Raw genomic sequence first — 10,515 nt, 5'->3', positions numbered from 1 at the left:
TTCAGTCCCCTGAGCCAATACCACCTTTGAGAGCCCTTGGAGAGGATCCCTTTAGTGACCAAGACCCCTTCGTCGGGACCATCTCCTGCCCTCCACACAGCAGCGATAACAAAGAGTAGATGGCACTAAGGCTCTTTACTTTCTCTGACCCCGTCAGCTCTAGCCCAATCCTATTCCCCATTTCCTGGGCCTTTCCATGGCCCACCTGGAGACAGCTCGTTCAGTTAACTGCCTGCAAAGGAAATGTCCTCGGGTTCAAAACAACTTCCTGCCAAGAATTCATTCATTCGTATATTAAGTAAGTAAGTAATATGCAGGACCACCCTTATGCCAGGACTTGGGCTGGGCACCAGGAATACAAAGGGAAAAGATTCACATGAGGCAGTCATGAAATACATACAATAAAGTAAAATTACAACTGTGTGACAGGTCCTACACCAAGGTGCAGGTAAGTTTTGAATGGGAAGGCAGGAGTAACTAACTTGAGCAATTCATTCAACAAATGGTTTAGCATGTCTTAGGTGCCAGGCTCTGTGCTGGGTATTGAGGATACATAGGTGACTCAGTGGACATAGTGCCCACTTCCCTGGACAAGATGGACACTGACTGGTGTGCACAGAGCTAAGGGTAGACGTGGAGTGATGGGGACTGGCAGGAGTTCTACTCTGGGGGCCCAGGAGGGCTTCTCTGAGGAAAGGAAATCTAAGTGGAGGCCTAAAGGATATAAAAGAGACAGCTGGTGAAGGTGGACTGGAGAAGGGCAAGACAAGAGTTCTGGGCAGAAGAAACTTGTAGAAAGGTTTGTTGAGCTGCTGGTAACTGGCTTTAGAAGACAAGTAAACACCTACCTTGCAGGGAGCAAGGTGGGTCTGGGAAGGTCCAGGCCCTTGCTACCTGGGGAACTAAAAGAACTGCCCAGAGTAGTATTTACAGGTATAACCCAAGGCAGACTTTTCCAGGTCCTGCAGCCTAACATTTTGGAAGAGGCTCACTTGTGTGTTGTTATCTCTTATTTGAGGCCAACACCACACCCTATCCCATTTTACTTCTAGTCACTGTCTGTTGCAACGAGACCAAATCTGTGCCTGCTAAAGACAACCCTAAAATAAAGAACATAGTTGATGACATTCCTGCTTCATCTTATCACTTCCCAGCGGAGCGCATCACTCTGTGTAAGTCTTCATTAAGTGACACTTGGCCCTCACATGGGGAAGCTGTCCCTAGGACCAGGCGAGACTTCTTTCTACATACTGCGATTGTACGCTTTCCAAGCACTTCCACATTTATTATCCCTAGATTCTCACAACAACCCTGTAAGTTAAGTTTATCTCCACCCAACAGATGGGAAAACTGAGAGTCAGAAAGGGGGTGTGGCCTACCTAGTGCCACATACAAATTCCCTAGCCAAGCAGAGTTTATGGCTCCCTGACTTCTCTCTACTAGACTTCAAGTATTTGCCGTCCTCCCCAGCTCATTGGTGAGCCCCCTGAGGGTCGGGGCTAAAGCATCCCCTGCCTCTATGAAAGCCTTCAGCACCTAGGACAGGGCCCTGCACACCCAGGTTCTCCAGCCAATGGTTGAGTGAGTGGCTGTGGTGGAAGGGAAGGAAATGATTAAATGGCAGAAACTGCATGGACGTTGGATTTACACACACCTCAATCGGAACTGTCACGGCTACTAACACATTCTGTGCACTTTACTCAGACATTCTGAGCCATAGTTTTCTCATCTTCCAAACAGGATTCACATTACCCACCTGGGAAGGCTATTGTGAAGATTAAGTGAAATGACACGTGTGTAGAATATCTGTGGAAAAATACGCAAGACATTGGTAACAGCAATTATGGCTGGGAAGGGGAACTGATTGGATGGGGCACTGGAGTCAAAAAAAGAAACTCACTTTTCATGGTTTACCCTCTAGTAGTTGTGATATTGTACCATGTGCATGTATTACCTGTCCAAAAAATAATGAAATATTTTAATGAGATAATGTGTGTAGCAACATAGCAACAACAACCAAATACGGACTCTATACACAGTTCTTGAACTGAATTGAGTTTTGCAGTTTGAAACACCAGGATGTGTTATCAAAGAAAATGGTAGTCTCCTTCAGAAATGACTCTGGCCTGAAGGTTTGCACACTGCCCTGTCTACAGGCAAAGGTGAAGATGTTTTTCAGCCCAGAAATTTTACAGTTCAAACCCTCTGTCACAGAGGGAAACAGCATCCCCGCAGACTCATTGTTCTATTGAGAGACCAAATCCCTAGAAGTAACGTGAGATGGATGGGGATGGAGCAGAGGTGATGGGGAGGAAAGGCCATGAGGTCTGGGCAACCCCTCAGCAGGCCCCATTCTGTCCAGAGAAGACAGGGCAGGAAGGACTCCTGGGCCTACTTCCTTAGTGTCTCTCTTCTAAGGTTTAGCAAGCAAGCTACCCGCCTGGGCGCCCTGTGGCCCCCGAGGAAAGCTGAGAGCAGCAGGTGCAGAGCCTAAGGAGGGGAGTGGGCTTTCTCCTGTTACCCTCCAGGTATTGAGGTCCAGGACAGGACAGGGCAGCCATTCATCAGCCAGCACAAAGAGACACTCTCTCAGCCACACAGAGACCAGGCCAGGTCACCTCAGACACTGGTGCATAACATCAGTTGGAACTTTAGAGGCCTCTTTAAAAAAGCTTTGGACATCTAGTGGTATTGGGGGAAGGGTGGAGACAGGAAGCATTTTCTGGGAGATTCTGGGGAGGAAAGACAGAGATAGTGGCCCCAGCCTCAGTGAAACAAAGGGGAGGGCAAACAGGATCAGAAAGTTTAGAAAAATAGGAATCAAGAGAAATAGAAATCATTTCTTCTGAAGGAGCCGCAGCTAAAGGAGAAAAGGAAGGAAAGTCAAAGACCAGGGCTGGAGTAGCCACTTTCAGTCTAAAGGAGGGTGTGGCTGCTCCTTTTCCTGCTCTGAGTTTTCAGAGAAGGGCCTGGAATGAGGGTGTGGGGATTTTTCAGTCTGAGGTAGGGGCTGGAGCACAGGGATGTCCTGCAACTCCAACTTGAAGACGTCGCCTTCCCGGCCCCCACCTTTGCCTACTGTCTACTTCTTCCTAATTAAGGCAGAACACAAGTACAGTCCAGTCCCTGGACTGGACCTTCATCAGATGGGACAAAGTGCACAAATAGTTCCATATTAAGCAATCAAAGGTAGTTAGAGATTATCATACAAATCCTGAGACCTGTCGTATGCCGTGTGCTGGGTTATGGCTTGCTCCTATTACACTTATCAGAGCATCAAATATATGCAGTTTTAACCAATCAATGAATATGCCACGTGCCTGGCAGAGCACTAGACATCTCAAGGATACAGGATTCATTTCATTCATCCTTTTCTTTGGTAGAGTTCTCGCACTTGCCAGCTAAATACTGTGGACTGTGTGTAGCTTTAACCAACCACCCACCTTCCTCAATGACAATGTCAGGACATGCCCCATCATGCCTCATATCACAAATCCTTACCACACACATCATCCACAATCCCACAGACTCCAATCCAGCTACTAATTGAACTTCATCTACCACCTCTCCCCTCCCTCCAAACCTTTCCACTGTAGCCCCTGGGACTCAACCTGCCACCAGCCAATGCCCCTCTCTCCTTAAACCCTTAAGCCCTTCCCCAAGCATCCCCTTCACTGTCTTGCTCTACTGACATTGGCTGTCCCCTGAAGACACTGCCTCCCCTGCAGCCCTGCCTACAGGCAAAGATGAAGGGTGAAGACTCACGGATCTCAGGGTCTATAGATGGGCTTCCAAACGATTTCTCCTTCCTTCTGAAAAAACTCCAGCCTCTTTGATATGAACGGGGTTAGACCCCATCTCTTGCTACCTTTTTGCTGTCTTCTCTACCTACTCACATGATCACACCCTAAATTTTTTCCTCACCAGTATCTGCACCTGCAATGATATTATTTTCAAGCATCCCAGTCACTGATGCCTTCTATCCTTCCAATTAACTGTCTTTGGGACCCCATTTAAACTATTCTTTGATCTCATAGGGACCTAATCCCCTGAACCCATTTTTATTGTCCACCATGTCCTACATGGGACCACATCTCCCCTTCTGTAGCTTAATTTTTATATTTCATTACTATGATCTGTCTTTTACAAACACCCTCTTCTTTGTCTCTCTTTTCCTTTGTTGTACTTATCTGGCAAAACTCCAATCCTATTTAAACCCAGCTAGACACCTACCCAAGCAGCTGAACATTACTGAAGAAAACCACACAACCATGCTTATTGACTGGTCTCACTCTAAACCTATGACTTTAAATCTCAAAACAGCACTCAGATTTACCCCACAAACCTTCTGTATTTCCATGGTGTTCCCCTCATAGGACCATTTCATACCTTTCTCTCTGTCTCTTCAAACCTCTAGCACCACCCCTCCGTATGACTCTACCCCATACTCCGCTGATACAAGAAATACAAAGAAATGCAAACAAATGAGAACTACTTCGTCTTCCCACCAACCCATATGCATGGTCTCTACTCACATTCTCTGCAGTCCCTGAACGTCTAACAGATGAAGGGGCTCTGTTCCTACCTGGGGCCAGTTCCCCCTTTTGGGTACTAACCCCATCCTCTCTTGCTTCTTCCATGATATTGCTGATTACAATTCTTCTGTCTTCTGAATTACTGGTCTCCCCTTAGGTCATACCCACTAACATGAAATATGCCTTGGCCTCACATCTTTTTCTAGGGAAGGCCCCATTTCTCTGTCATTTTACAGTAAAACTCAAAACTGTTCTCTGTAATTACACTTCCTTACCTACTTTCTCTCAACTCACTCCAGTTTGACTTTCTGTCTCCATCACCTGCTGACATCTTCTTATCAGGATCATCAGTAACTTCCCTCTTTTTTTTTATTTAAGATTTTATTGGGGAAGGGGAACAGGACTTTATTGGGGAACAGTGTGTATTTCCAGGACTTTTTTTCAAGTCAAGTTGTTGTCTTTTCAATCTTAGTTGTGGAGGGCGCAGCTCAGCTCCAGGTCCAGTTGCCATTGCTAGTTGCAGGGGGCACAGCCCACCATCCCTTGAGGGACTCGAGGAATCGAACCGGCAACCTTTGTGGTTGAGAGGACACGCTCCAACCAACTGAGCCATCCTGGAGCTCAGCTGCAGCTCAGCTCAAGGTGCTGTGTTCAATCTTAGTTGCAGGGGGTGGAGCCCACCATCCCTTGAGGGACTCGAGGAATCGAACTGGAAACCTTGTGGTTGAGAGCCCACTGGCCCATGTGGGAATCGAACCGGCAGTCTTCGGAGTTAGGAGCACGGAGCTCCAACTGCCTGAGCCACTGGGCTGGCCCCCTCTTTTTTTTTTTTTTTTTTTTTTTTAAAGTCTCCCTCTTACCAAATCGAAAGGTCAAACAAAGCCGGTGTGACTTGATCTATCATCAGTGTTTGACAGGAATGACTATTCTCTCCTCCTTGAAACACTCTCTTCCCTAGAAACGCCTCCCACCCATACCTCACTGGCCACCCTCATCTCTCCATGGGTTCTCTTCTCTCAATTCTGACTCACTGTCTAGTTCAGCTCATCTAGTCCTTTGGCTTTAAAAAGCAATCTCTCCCCTGAGCTTCAGGCCTGCATATCCAATGCCCACGTGACCTCTCCGTTTGGATGCTGCATCCATTTCCTAGGACTGCTATAACAAAGTACCACAAATTGGATGGCTTGAAACAACAGAACTTTATTGTCTCTTAGTCTGGAGGCCAGAAGTCCAAAATCAAGGTGTTGGCAGGGACACACTCCCTCAGCCCCCTCTGGAGGAGGATCCTTCCTTGCCTCTTCTGTCTTGTAGTCCCAGACGTCCCTGGGCTTGTAGCAGCACCACTCCTATCTCTGCCTCCATCTTCACATGGTTGTCTTCCCTCTGTATCTGTGTTTTCATGTGGTGTTCTCCACTGTGGCGTTCTCCTTTATATATGTGTCCCAATTTTCTTCTTCTTTTAAGGACACTAGTAATATTGGATTAGGGCCATTCTAATGACTTCATCTTAATTTGATTACATCTGCAAAGACGTTATTTCCAAATAAGGTCACGTTCACAGGTATTGGAGATTAGGATTTCAATTTATCTTTTTGTGGGACACAAGCCAACCCAGTATTTCAAATCTAACATGTCCGTCATGGAATCCTTCATTTCTACGCCTCTGGTCCCCAATCTGTTCCTCTTCCACTTTTCCCCCATCTCAGTAAACAGCATCATCAGCTCTGTCCAAAAGCCTAGAGAACATTGTTGGTTCCTCTCTTTTCCTCACCCTCTGCATAGAATCCATCAGCAAGACCCATCGCCCAAATCCAACCTCTCTCCTCGTCTCTCCTGCCACCACTTGAGTCTAGTGATCTCACATCTGACTGCACCAGCCTCTTAACTGGTCTCCCTGTTTCCACTCACCCTTCCCACTACAGTCACGTTCCATCTAAAAGCCAGAGTGATCATTTTAGAGCACAAATCAGATCACATCCCTCGCACTGCTTAAAACCTTCCAAAGACTTCTTACTGGAATTAGAATAAAAGCCAAGCTTCTTAACTTGTCTTATGACGTTTTATATGATCCAACCCCTCTTGTCTCATTTTGTACAACTCTCCCCACACTCACCTTCTCACCAATCGCACAGCTTTCCTTCTGTGCCCCTTGAACTTTCTGAGCTTGTTCCTGCTTCTGGGCTTTGCACTTGTTCTTCCTTTTGCCTACACCACGCCTCCCCCATCTTGGCATGAATAACTTTTTCTCCCATCCCAGTCATACCTCAATGTCGCCTCCTGAGAAAAACCATCCACTACAATAGGCACTCTCTCTCCCATGACTCTATTTTTTCTGTTCCGACATGTATTGCTATCTGAGATTGTTTTGTTTTATGTATTTCTGTGTTTATAATCTGTTTCTCCTATTAGACCATGAATGTCATAAGGGCAAGGTTCAATTTGCCTTTGTCACTGCTGGATCCCCAGCACCTACAACAGAGCCAGGGCATGGTAGGGGCTCCAGGATATTTATTAAATAAACATTACTGCTATATGCCAGGCACTCTACTAGGGTCTGGGGATTCAGGAAACAGAATCTGTTCCTTCTTCATGAATTGGACAGTGACCCTCCCCCTGAGGAGCACGTCACAGAGATAACCAACTCTTGACAACACTCTCTCTGAGGATGGGTAGGCCCCCCCCTCTTTACCCAAAGAAGCTTCTTCCAATGTACACCACTGCTGACACTCACGGGCCTCCTTGTCTCAGTAGATGATCTTTTGCTTTATCTCACAGAGAAAACTGAGGCTAGACCAGGAACTCATGCCCCCTCCTCCTCTTCCCTTCCCTTTTGTGCTTTCTGCCTACCTTTCTGGGAAGAGTGTGGGCTTTGCATTCAGGCAGACATGAGTGCCAACTCCGGGTCTGTGAGTGACTTTGGACAAATTACTTAACTTCTGAGTCTCAGTTTCCTCGTCTGTAAAATGGCCATGATAACACTTCCCTCTTTGATTGTCCTGAGAATTAAACAAGATACCCTATGTCACATGCCTGCCTTTTCACGGATGCTCAGTCAATGTTTCATTCCCTCCCCTGCTCTTCTCTGTCATCACCACCTTATAAGTGTCATCATCCCTGTTTTACAGATGGGAAAACTGAAGGCAAGTCTACTGACGTTCAAGTCTGCTGGTTAATTTACCCAAAGTCACACCCTGCTGAGTAGCAGACCCCAAATTAAATCCCGGATCTCAGCCTCCAGGCCCAGGGCGTCTTGCACCGCTGCAAAAAAAGAAGCATAAATATAATCCAGTGACTTTTTAATAAAACCAAATTAATTCAAGTTAAAGGATTGCCCTTCATTCAGTCTGACATTTTGTTCTCTTTGTCTTTCTCTCTCCTTTAGTGTTAGAATGTCCTTTATTTTAATAAATGATGTATTTTTTTTCTCATTTGGAAAGAAAGTTAACTATACAACGTCCATCCCCACTGTTACAAAACTGCCTCAACTATCCCAATGGGCTGCTACCCCTCTGGCAGAGGGCTGGCCCCAGGATTTCTGCGTTACCGGGGCTAACGGTGGAGGTTTGGTTGGAAGAAGGAGGTTGAGGAATTGATGAGAAGCTGGTTGCATGACTATTAACCTTGGTTTGGAAGGATTAGTGGAGACTTTGGAGACAGTAGGACCCCAGCCCAGCCACCTCCGTCATTGCAGTGTCCCAGCACATAGCTGCAGCCTCTTATGAGAAGGACCCCAATTGCTCGGGCGTGCTGCGCCCTCCCAGCAGTCCTTCTTCCCCAGCCAGTTCCATAACGGTCTGTCCCTTTTTCCTCTGAAGAATTCTGAGCATACCCCATGAGGGAAATTTTGGATTTGAGTGAAGAGTATAAAAATGTAACCAGCATATTGACCCTGATATTTTATTATTTTTTTCTATGCAACTGGTCCCAGGAGGTGACTGACAAGTTGGCCAAGTGAACTGAAAGCCCTGTTCCTGTGCACCATAACTCTTGAGCCACACAGACCCCCGAGGACCCCGCAAGACGGCAGAGAGCCATAAATCCGCCAGCTGGAGGCTGGGAGCTCACTAACTGCACCGGGGAAACAGCGGCCTGATTTGATTGCTACAAGAGCTGGAGAGAGAAAGGGTGGTAACTGGAGTGCTAGAAATACAACCACTTTGGAACAAAATGAAGCAACAGAGGGGTGGCAGGAGGGACTCTGGCTTTTTCATCTGTACAACAAAGGGACCAGATTAGACTGAATCTAAGGCCCTTTCATCACAGAAATTCTGGGTTCTACGTTGTAACAAAGGGCAAGCGTGATGTAGCAGATGTGAGAGATGTCAGGGCAGGAAAGTAGGATCGGGGGACCCAGAGAAGCCAGAAGGAGGCAAGGAGGAGAAGAAGACATTCACTGACCAACTATCATCACATTTACTCTTCAAAAGAACAAGTAAGGTTGATAAAGTAATTCTCATTTGACAGGGAAGAACACTGAGGCACGGAGGCTAAATTAATTTCCCAAGGTCACAGAGCCAGGAGCTCAGGCTGGGATTCTAGCCCAGGAAGCCTGCCCCACAGCCGGCCCTCTTGGGGATGAAACCGTCTTGCCTGACTGTGACATGTGACCAGGAGAACACCGGAAGAAGCATGTCACAACTCCTCTTTCTCCACTTTGTAGGAAAGGAATGGAAAACAGATGGTCCCCAAGGAGTGAACTGCCCAAAATGTATGCCTGTGTTCCAGAGGAGAGAAGTGTGTGTGAGTGTGTGTCTGTCTGTAGGGAATGTGGCAGACAGAACCACAAAGCACATTGGTGAAAATATCAGATGAATGAAAACTCCTGTACCTGGGCACAGAATCCCCATTATATAGAATAGGATGGGGACATTAAGACCAAAAAGCATCCATCTAGGGGTTTCACCTGACAGCAAGCTCAAGTTGAGTCACAGGTGTGATGAGGTTTCCAGAAAAGCCCACCACAGAGCTGTGTCAACAGAAGGGCAGTGCCTTGAGTGAGAGTGGTGAGAATCCCCCGGGGCCCCCACGTTGGATTAAGTTCCAGGCCCCTTCCTATAAGAAGGGCAGGGACAGGCTACAGAGGACACAGAGAGTGGCACCTGGGGAAAAGGTAAAACACTCTCCAGGTGAAAGAACTAGGTGACTTTGTGCAACTTATGCAATATTAGACAGTCTCAGTTTCCTCATCTGTAGAAGAGGTTTAATAGTAGAGTTGGCATAAAGAATAAGTGAGGTAATGTGTGTAAAGTACTTAGCTCAGGGCATGACACAATACATATTACTGCAGTAGCTGTTATTAAATGCTGAGCAAGATCACCGTAGATAAGGGGAGCCATCAGAGACACACTGGAGGGTCAAGGACAGGGCTTTCCGTGTCATCAATCTGTCCATAGCCTCTAGCTTTGTGAAGTGCATCCAAAGGCCCTGGGACCATCCTCTGGCATTAGTCCTGTTAAACCTCAAACATCTTGGTGGCCCGGGGAGCCCTCTTGGTGATCAAAGCAGAGAGGTGTGTACGTAGCAGCATTCCCTTCTTCCCTGGCAGGCTGGTTGAGTGGGCAGGGCGGTGGGAGGCCTGGGACCAGCAGGGACCCAGTGACTGCCCGATCTAAGTGCATCTCCTGCTGGCCCACGCAGCCCCCCCGTCCTGCTCTCTCCCTCTCCCCTGTCCATGGCCCCGTCTCAGCCTTCCCTCCGCCTCCCTGCTTTCCGGCTGGGAGCAGGACCAATGATGCTGGTCTCTTCTTTGGCTACTTCTCTGATCCTTGGCTGTGTTTCAATTTCTTATACTGGCAAGAGTGAGACACACAGTAAGCTTTTCATGATTGGGGGAATGTACATTACAGGCTGTCAGGATTGGAAAGCACCTGTGGACTATCTAGTTTAATCCTTAGCCTCGGTAGTTTTCTAACTATACTGAGCACAGTTACTTGGAGAGCTTGTTAAAATGCAGATTGCTGGCTCCCACCCCAGACTCACT

This window comes from Rhinolophus sinicus, chromosome 11, assembly GCF_057876585.1.
Source record: "Rhinolophus sinicus isolate RSI-liver-muscle chromosome 11, RSI-T2T, whole genome shotgun sequence".
Classification (NCBI taxonomy): Eukaryota; Metazoa; Chordata; class Mammalia; order Chiroptera; family Rhinolophidae; genus Rhinolophus; species Rhinolophus sinicus.
The sequence above is the reverse complement of the archived record's forward strand: the minus strand, read 5'-3'. Positions refer to the sequence as shown.